This window comes from Condylura cristata, unplaced genomic scaffold (assembly GCF_000260355.1).
Source record: "Condylura cristata isolate star-nosed mole 26May11 unplaced genomic scaffold, ConCri1.0 scaffold00002, whole genome shotgun sequence".
Classification (NCBI taxonomy): domain Eukaryota; kingdom Metazoa; phylum Chordata; class Mammalia; order Eulipotyphla; family Talpidae; genus Condylura; species Condylura cristata.
In genome coordinates this window covers 2,652,611-2,661,051 of record NW_004567103.1, presented here as the reverse complement: position 1 = coordinate 2,661,051, position 8,441 = coordinate 2,652,611, and the positions used below count along the sequence as shown (strand labels likewise).

Genomic DNA, 8,441 nt, shown 5'->3' with positions numbered 1-8,441 from the left:
GGAGCAGAACAGGCAGATCGATGAAGTACACTGCTGAGGGGAGCAGCAGGCGGGCCAGGAGAGGTCTGCCGCGCCATGTGGTCACCTCCGGGGCAGGCGGGATCGAACTCATGCGGAAGTGGTTTCAGCTTCTTAGTGCAGTGCTTTAACCCGCTACACCACCAGGGATGGCCAGTTTTTCTTTTTTTAAAAAAAGATTTATTTATTTATGCATACAGAGCTGGGGTACAGACCAGAGGTGCAGGGGCGGTAAGAGGATTCATCAGAGACAGAGTAGAGAGCAGAACAGGAAGATCGATGAAGTACACTGCTGAGGGGAGCAGCGGGCGGGTCAGGAGAGGTCTGTTGAGCCATGTGGGTCACCTCCAGGATGGGGATCGAACTCATGTTGAAGAGGCTTTAGCTTCTTAATGCCATGCTTTAACCTGCTGCACCACCAGGGAGGCCCCAAATTTAGTAGTTTTTATCTGCTTTATCAAAGGTAGGTGTTTTTGCTGTTTATGTGGCATTGCATAGTGAGGAACAGATTGATGATGCATACAGTTTGAATGATGCTAAGGTGCCAGCAGTTTTACCCATTACTGCTTTGCTTGATCAATGCACTGCCAACACAATAAAAATGCAAAAAATATCTTATTGCAAAAGTAGTTTTGACATCACAGACACCTTGAAAGCATGTCAGAAGACTTTATTTTGAGAAGTGCTGCTCTGGGGAGCAAAACATTTTTATTGTTAGGTTTATTTTTTTTAAGCATTAAAATTATTTGCAGTAGAAACTGAAATAAATGTGTCATAGAAGTTCTTTACATTTCAGTGAGAGTTTTTAGTATTGGATAGCTACAGATTTGGTCATAACTTATGATTAGTTACAATTCCTATAAAGACAGGCTCCTACACGCACTGTCCAACAGGACTGTCTGCTGTGATGGAAATGTCCTGTAAATATGCTTTGTCAAATCCGTCATGTGGCTGCTGAGCACTTGAAATGCCTTAGTGTGACTTAGGAATGGCATTTTTTTAAATGTCAAAATTTTTTTTATTACTCTTATATTCCTTTTATAGTGGATTTTATTCAAAATTTTTTTATCAAGGTGTAATTGACATAATATTAGTTTCAGGTGTACAACACAATTCAGTTTTGTGCACTGTGAGATGATCATCAAGTCTAGTTACCATTCCTCACCATGTTTAGATACTATTGAGTATATGGCTTTGTGCTTAGCAACTGTCGATATGCATCACCACATGTAGCCACCGTGCATGCATTCTCTCTCATGACTGATCTATAGCTGGAGGTTTGTGCTCTTGGACTCCCTTTGCCTGCTGTCCCCCTGGCCTTGCCTCTAGCAACTACCCGTCTGTTTTCAGCATCTGTGAGCTTGTTTTTTAGATTCTACATGTAAATGAGGTAATATTGTATATTTGCCTTTATCTGACTTTTGTCACTTAGCATAATGTCCTTGAGAGCTTCATGAGCACTGGTTATTAACATGACTTCTCACTGTTAATGTTGACCTTGATATCTGGTTGACTTGTACACATTGTCAGGTTTGCATCCTGTGAAGTTACACTCCTCCATCCCTGGAGAAACTGACTTTTAAAATTTTAATTATTATAAATTATGTTAATGGGTACTGTATGAGGCACATAGTTCTAGGTAATGTTCTTCCATTTTCATGTATTATTTTAGTTGACATCTATTAATAGGTTAAAAGACTGGTGATTTTAACATGAAGGAAATATAAAATGTTAGTTTTAGAAGGCACTGGTTTTGAGGGAGGCATTTTACTTTTACTAATTGTGGTCTTAAAAGTCAGCTTTTTTTTTTTAAGATTTATTTATTGATACATACAGAACTGCGGTACAGGCCAGAGGTGCAGGGGTGGTGAGAAAGTTCACCAGATACTGAGTGGGGAGCAGAACAGGCAGACCACTGAAGTACATTGCTAAGGGGAGCAGCGGGTGAGACAGGAGAGGTCTGCTGTGCCATCATGCGGGTCACCTCCAGGGTGGGGGATTAAACCTGTACTGAAGCAGTTGCGGCCAGATCGCAATGCCCCATCCAACCCATTGCGCCACCAGGGAGGGCCCCCCAAAATCATCTTTTTTGAGGTAAATATATATGCCTTCATTAAGCATTCACAAATAAAATGCCTTCATTTTAAGTACATTTACACAAAGTATACTTTTTTTTTTTTTTTAGAACATTTTTAAAGCTTTATTTATTTATGTATACAAAGCTGGGGTACAGGCCAGAGTTGCAGTTGCGGTGAGAGGGCTCACCAGAGACAGAGTAGGGAGTAGAACAGGCTGGCTGACCAAGTGCACTGGTGAGGGGAGCAGTGGGTGAATCAGGAGGGGTCTGCTGCAACATGTGGGTCACTTCCGGGAAGGGAGATCGATCGAGCTCGTGCCGAAGTGGCTTAGCTTCTTAGTGCTGTGCTGTAACCCGCTGCGCCACCAGAGGGGCTGAAGTATACATTTTAATGTGCATTTTGACAGGTGTGCATACTTGGGTAATTGTCACCCAGTTTCCCCGCACTTTTTTGTAGTCATTTCCCTTCTCCCACGTACTGTCCAACAGGACTTTCTGCTGTGACGGAAATGGCCTATAAATATGCATTGTCAAATCCTGCCATGTGGCTGCTGAGCACTTGAAATGCCTGAGTATGACTTAGAAATGGCATTTTTTTAATGTAAAAAAATTTTCTATTACAATTTTGCCTGTTCTACAATTTTATATAAATGCAGTCATTCAGTATGAATTCTTTTGGAATCTGGTTTCTTTTGCTAAGTGTAGTATTATGCATGATTCATCAATGTGGCTGCATGTATCAGTAATTAAAAAAAATTTTATTAAATGTTTATTTATTTTTGCACAGAATAACCTGGGATACAGGTGAGAGGTGTGGAGGGGTAGAGAGTAAGATATTTACCAAGAGACAGAGTGAGGAGCAGAACAGGTGGCTCTACTGAAATACACTGCTGAGGGAGCAGTGGGCGAGACTGGAGAGGTCTGCTGTGCCCAGGGGGTCACTCCCTGGCTGGGGATTGAACTCAAGCCACTGTGACTTTAACCCCAGTGCCACCAGGGAGGCTCTTTAATTGCACTCCTTTTCTCTAACTAAACCAGTTAGGGATTTACTTAACCACTTTTTGGTTGCAGTATAAAATATAGTAAATATGTGCACAAATCTGAAGTGTGTGGTTGGGAGTATTTTTTACATTCATGTTATGTACTCTTGTAGTCAATATCTAGGTCAAGAGAATGAGCATTTCCAGCACCCCCAAATGTCCCTTTTTTTTTTTTTAATTTTTTTAAAGATTTATTTATTTGTACATACAGAACTGGGATACAGGCCAGAGGCTCAGGGGCGGCGAGAGGCTTCACCAGAGACAGAGTGGGGAGCAGAACAGGCAGATCGGCAAAGTACACTGCTGAGGGGAGCAGCGGGCGGGTCAGGAGAGGTCTGCCACGCCATGTGGTCACCTCCGGGGCGGGCATCGAACTCATGCGAAAGTGGCTTTAGCTTCTCAATGCAGTGCTTTAACCCGCTGCGCCACCAGGGAGGGCCCCAAATGTCCCTTTTTACCTTTCCAGTCATTAGTCACTACCTCCCATGGTTAAGCATTTCTGATTATGTTACCCTTGATTATTTTACCTTGAATGTCACATGAAAAGACTCATACTGGCCCTCCCCGGTGGCACAAAGGGTTAAGTCTTAGCACCATGAAGCTATACACAGCCACTGCAGCCTGAGTTCAATCCCTAGCAGAGAAGTGATCTGTATAGTGCAGCAGACCTCTCTTGTCTTGCTTGCTGCTCCCCTCAACAGTGTATTTCAGTAGATCCACCTGTTCTGTGCCCTATTTTGTCACTGGTGAATCCTCGCCCTCTGTACCTCTGACTTACATCCCAACTCTTGTGTGCATAAATAAATAAATATATCTTTTTTCCCTGAAGAAAGACAAGACTCATACAGAGTGTACTCTTTTGTGCCTAGCTTTTTTTACTGAACATGCCTGAGATAGTGTTGTGAGTACCTAGCAGTAGTTGGGTTTTTTTTTTTTCCTGTTTCTGACTAATAATAATTTCTCTGAATACTGTGTACTACATTTTTTTTTGTCTTTATTTGAAGGAAATTTCAAACTTACAGAAAGTTGCTAAAAACTACTAGGAATTACCATATGCCCTACATCCAGTGTGGTCACCGTTTCTTAATATTCTTTCTATCATTCATTTTCTCCTTCATTATCTGTGTGTACATGTATGTTTAGTTTATATAACTTTTCCCTGTTCTAAGTAAATTACAGATTCATCTTCCTAATCCATAAACGTTGCAGTGATGTTCTTTCTTTCTTTTTTAAAAAGATTTATTTATTTATGCATATAGGAACTGGGGTGTAGGCCAGAGGTGCAGGGGGTGAGAAGATTCACCAGAGACAGAGTGGGGAGCAGAACAGGTGGATCTACTGAGAAACACTGCTGAGGGGAGCAGAGGGCGAGACAGGAGCGGTCTGTTGCGCCCTGTGGGTCCCTCCCTGGCCGGGGATCGATTCAGGCTGCAGTGGCTGGCAATAGCTAGATAGCGCCGAGACTCAAACCCCTGCTAGAAAGGGGACCCCTTTAAAAGTTAACTGTCTTTAAAATTTGAGGATAGTCTTTAGTCTGATGTCTTTAGCCCTAGGATTGGTGTAGCCAGAGGAGGGAGGTAAGGCCTTGGTATTTGCTCTGTCATGTCACAGTTGGTTTCAGCCTGAGAAAGGTACTCTAATGTGGCGGTCGCAGAAGCGACAGTTTGCATGCATTCCCTCCAAGGCACTTTATGCCACATGTCCACTTCATGTTCTTTCCTGACTCCTTCAGAGGTTTGAGTGTTCCTGTTTTTTAGAGATGCTAGGTTAGTCTGGAGAACTGGAATTGCTAGTCTCAGAATACTTGAGGCCTGCTAATCTGTGCTGTGGTTCTTATCTAACATGCATTGAATGAAAGTCTACCTGGTGGTTCATCCTCCTTATCATCTCCTCTTCATGCTATGAGTTTCTTTTCCCCTTGACCAGTCTTTTATGGTTTTATATCTTTCTAAGACCTTACTGTGGAAAGTTTCTGAAATTTCATTTTTTGGTGAAATCTCTTCATGTATTAAACTGTTCATCGGGTATTTTTTAGTGTTGGTCACGCAGTTGAAGCCCATCTTACCTTGACAGCGTTACCTTCCTTCTAGTCCACAGAAGTTATCAGTACATTCCCTGCACAGTGGTAGGTGTGTCAAGTGGCAGAACCAGGATCTTCATCTTTTTCCATTCATAGTTAAGTTCCTTTACTATTGGGTTTTTAATTACCTGCTAGACAAACATTTTCTGGTTTAGAAGATAGATTCTATGTAGTCATCAGCTATTCTTGTCCATCTTTGTGCAAAGTCCCTTTTCCTCTAGAGTTTGGGTTGTCTGATGGTAACCACCTCTATTTTCATCATCAAATAGTGCTAGTGGCCACACCCTTTGAGTCACTGTCTTCCCTACGCTCCTCTTTTTCAGTGTCCTGAGGTGTCCTGAGGTGACTTAAGAGTTCATGTGGATGACCCATTCAGTCCTCCCCGGCTCCTGCTTCCTTGACTGACTTCCTTGTCCAGTCCTTCTAGTACTTTCAGTTTTATTTCTACTACTCCTGCGTTGACATTACCAACATCTCCTGTTTGTCAGCTCTCTTCTGTTATTCCTCTTAGTGGCTCCATCCCACTTTTGCCACCATCCTTCCCTTTACCCTTTATACCCTTTTCTTCCTCCATCCACTGTGCGGACAGAACCCTGACCCTGACTCAGACCTGTGGTCAGCAGCCTGCCATGTAGCTGAGCTGGAGACAGTACCCACAGCCATGCTGATAGGTGCCATCGCTGTCATGACTGGGCCTTTCGAACTACTCTTGCAAATTGCGGTGTGCGTTAGGTCCTGGAACAGTTGAGCAAGGGCATTGTTGGAAAAACTAATGAAATCTGAATAAACTCTTGAGTTTAGTTAGTAATCATGTACCACTGTTGGTTTCTTTATTTTTTTTCTCCCCACAGATATACTGTGGCAATATGAGTTTGCATTAGGGAAACTAAGGGGATTTTCTGTGAAATCTTGGTAATAGTTGTATAAATCTATGTAACTTTACATGTAAATAAAGTTTGTTAAGAAAACACTGTAGTGGGTTGCAGCAGCTGTATTTCTTTGTTCCCATTTAAGCCTTACTGTATCTCCTCTGTCATTTGCCTACTTAATGTAAGAAAATTGAGCCTTCAAGTGTGAATTTCTCTTCACTTCTTATCCTATGTCCCTTTATCTCCCAGACAAAAAAGCCATCAAAAGTAAGTTTGGAGCCTTCTTTATTTTTATCTACTTTCCTGTGTCACAAGTAAAGTTTTTTTTTTTTTTAAAGATTTATTTATATTTATGCATACACGAACGGGGGACTAGACCAGAAGTATGGGGGGGATCAGAGGATTCACCTGAAAGAGTGGGGAACAGAGCAGGCGAATCTACTGAGATACACTGCTGAGGGGAGCAGCAGGGAGGCAGGAGAGGCTTTTGCCTTGTGGTCACTCCCTCGCTGGGGATTTAACTCAGGCCGCAGTGGCTGATCATAGCTGCATAGTACTGAGACTTAACTCCTTGCATCACAAAGGAGACCATATTCCTTGTTCTTAATGTGTGTAGGTAATCTGATTAGAGATACCCAGAAGATGTTACAAATATCCCTTTGATTTTTTTTATTGGATGAAAGAAAATATTTTTACAGGATTTTCTTTAGAATATCTAATCTTTAAGTTGTGTATTTCTGAATATAAGTGTGTTTCTGAAATAGTAGGCTTAGTTGTAAAAATTGAGAGACTTGGATAAGTCAGGCGATCCTTCAGGTGACTCGTAGTCATAATGGCTTTCAGCATTTTAAAAACCAAGGCAGATAGTATTTATACCCCAAATGAATGCCCATTGTTGAAAATTTGGAGAAGAGTAAAGGGTACAGGAAGTAAAGAGGTCCTGTATTCAGGACTTGTCATCTTGCAAATAAGAATTCCATCTTCAGCATTTGCTAAAATTTTTTTTTTTTAAAGATTTAATTTTTTATGCATGTAGAACAGGGGGTCCAGGGCAGAGGTTGCAGGGGGCAGTGAGAGGATTCACCAGAGACAGAGTGGGGAGCAGAACAGACAGATCAGTGAAGTACACTGCTGAGGGGAGCAGTGAGTGGGTCAGAAGAGGTCTGCTGTGCCATGTGGGTCAGCTCCAGGGCCAGGGATTGAACTTGCACTGAACAGGCCACTGCCAGCTTCTCAGTGTTGTGCTCCAACCTGCTGTGCTACCAGGGAGGGCCAAGTGGGAAGGTGTTTAAAAGTACAAGAGTATAGCACAGTCAAAAATAGATCTCGTCCACCTTGACCTTTAGTTGTCCTCAGATACCTGTCATGTAGGTTTCTTGTGTGTTCGACAGAATTTCTGTGCCTTTAAGACCACGTGAGCATATGTACTTAAATTTTTTTTCTTTGTATTTAAAATGTTTTCAAGTTAAAGAAGGCTCATCCAGGTTAGTCTTCTATTTAGTAAGCTTCTGTTTGTGAAGTAAGTTAGTACTTATTTTCTGCTAATGCCTTGTATTTAGTATGGGTTAAATCTGGTTATTACTGCTGATTATGCACATAAGGTGATATGACAGATGCCATAGTAGGTAGTTGAGCAAAGCTTTTGCCATCTGCACTGCCGGCCTAGATAAGCTCAGGTTATGTCCAGGGCTTGGCTTGCCCTTTTTGGCAACAGTAGAAGTCAACTTGCTTGCATTTTGGAACTTTGTTTTAATGCTTCCTTTCACTTTTCTGTAGGCCATCCCTTCCCTGGCCCTCATCCCAGCCTCATGTTACACAGTTCAAGATTTGTTTTCCTTTTATGAACTCTGGGATTTCTTGAGTTCAGTACCCTGTTGTTCCCAGGACTTAGCAGGGATTGACACTTAGTAGGTGTTTCACAGATGATTTTTTTTTGACTTGAATATGATCCTTACTTGTTTTAGCTTTTGTGAGATTTTCTCCTTAATTCTAGCAGCCCTTTCAAAGGAGCAGTAGCTATTAGACATTCTTTGACTCAAGGAAAATGAAATTCAATAGTTCCCCTGTGGTTCAGAACTCTTGTTGCTTTAGCAAACTTTTGGGATACCAAGTTGGTCCTGACTGATAGTCTTTTTTTTTTTTTTTTAAACCTTTATCACAGTCTTGGAATATGAGCCTGCACTTCACTTACCACAATTGAATGCTTACTGTGTGTCATTACTTTTATCATTCCAGATGAGTTAAACGTGTATAGTATGGAGACCTTGTCTAGGTGTTTGTCCAGATATATTTAGTGAAAATTTAAATACACATAACATGAAACTTCTTATCATACTAAGTTGTTAAACACACGTGTG

The 8,441-nt window shown here is 41.6% G+C and overlaps 1 protein-coding gene across 5 annotated transcripts in view; it reads left to right on the top strand.

Moving 5' to 3' along the window:
* Positions 1-8,441, top strand: part of GIGYF2 (GRB10 interacting GYF protein 2) — a 121,516-nt gene that overhangs the window by 9,955 nt on the left and 103,120 nt on the right. The gene's annotated exons all lie outside the window — the stretch shown is intronic.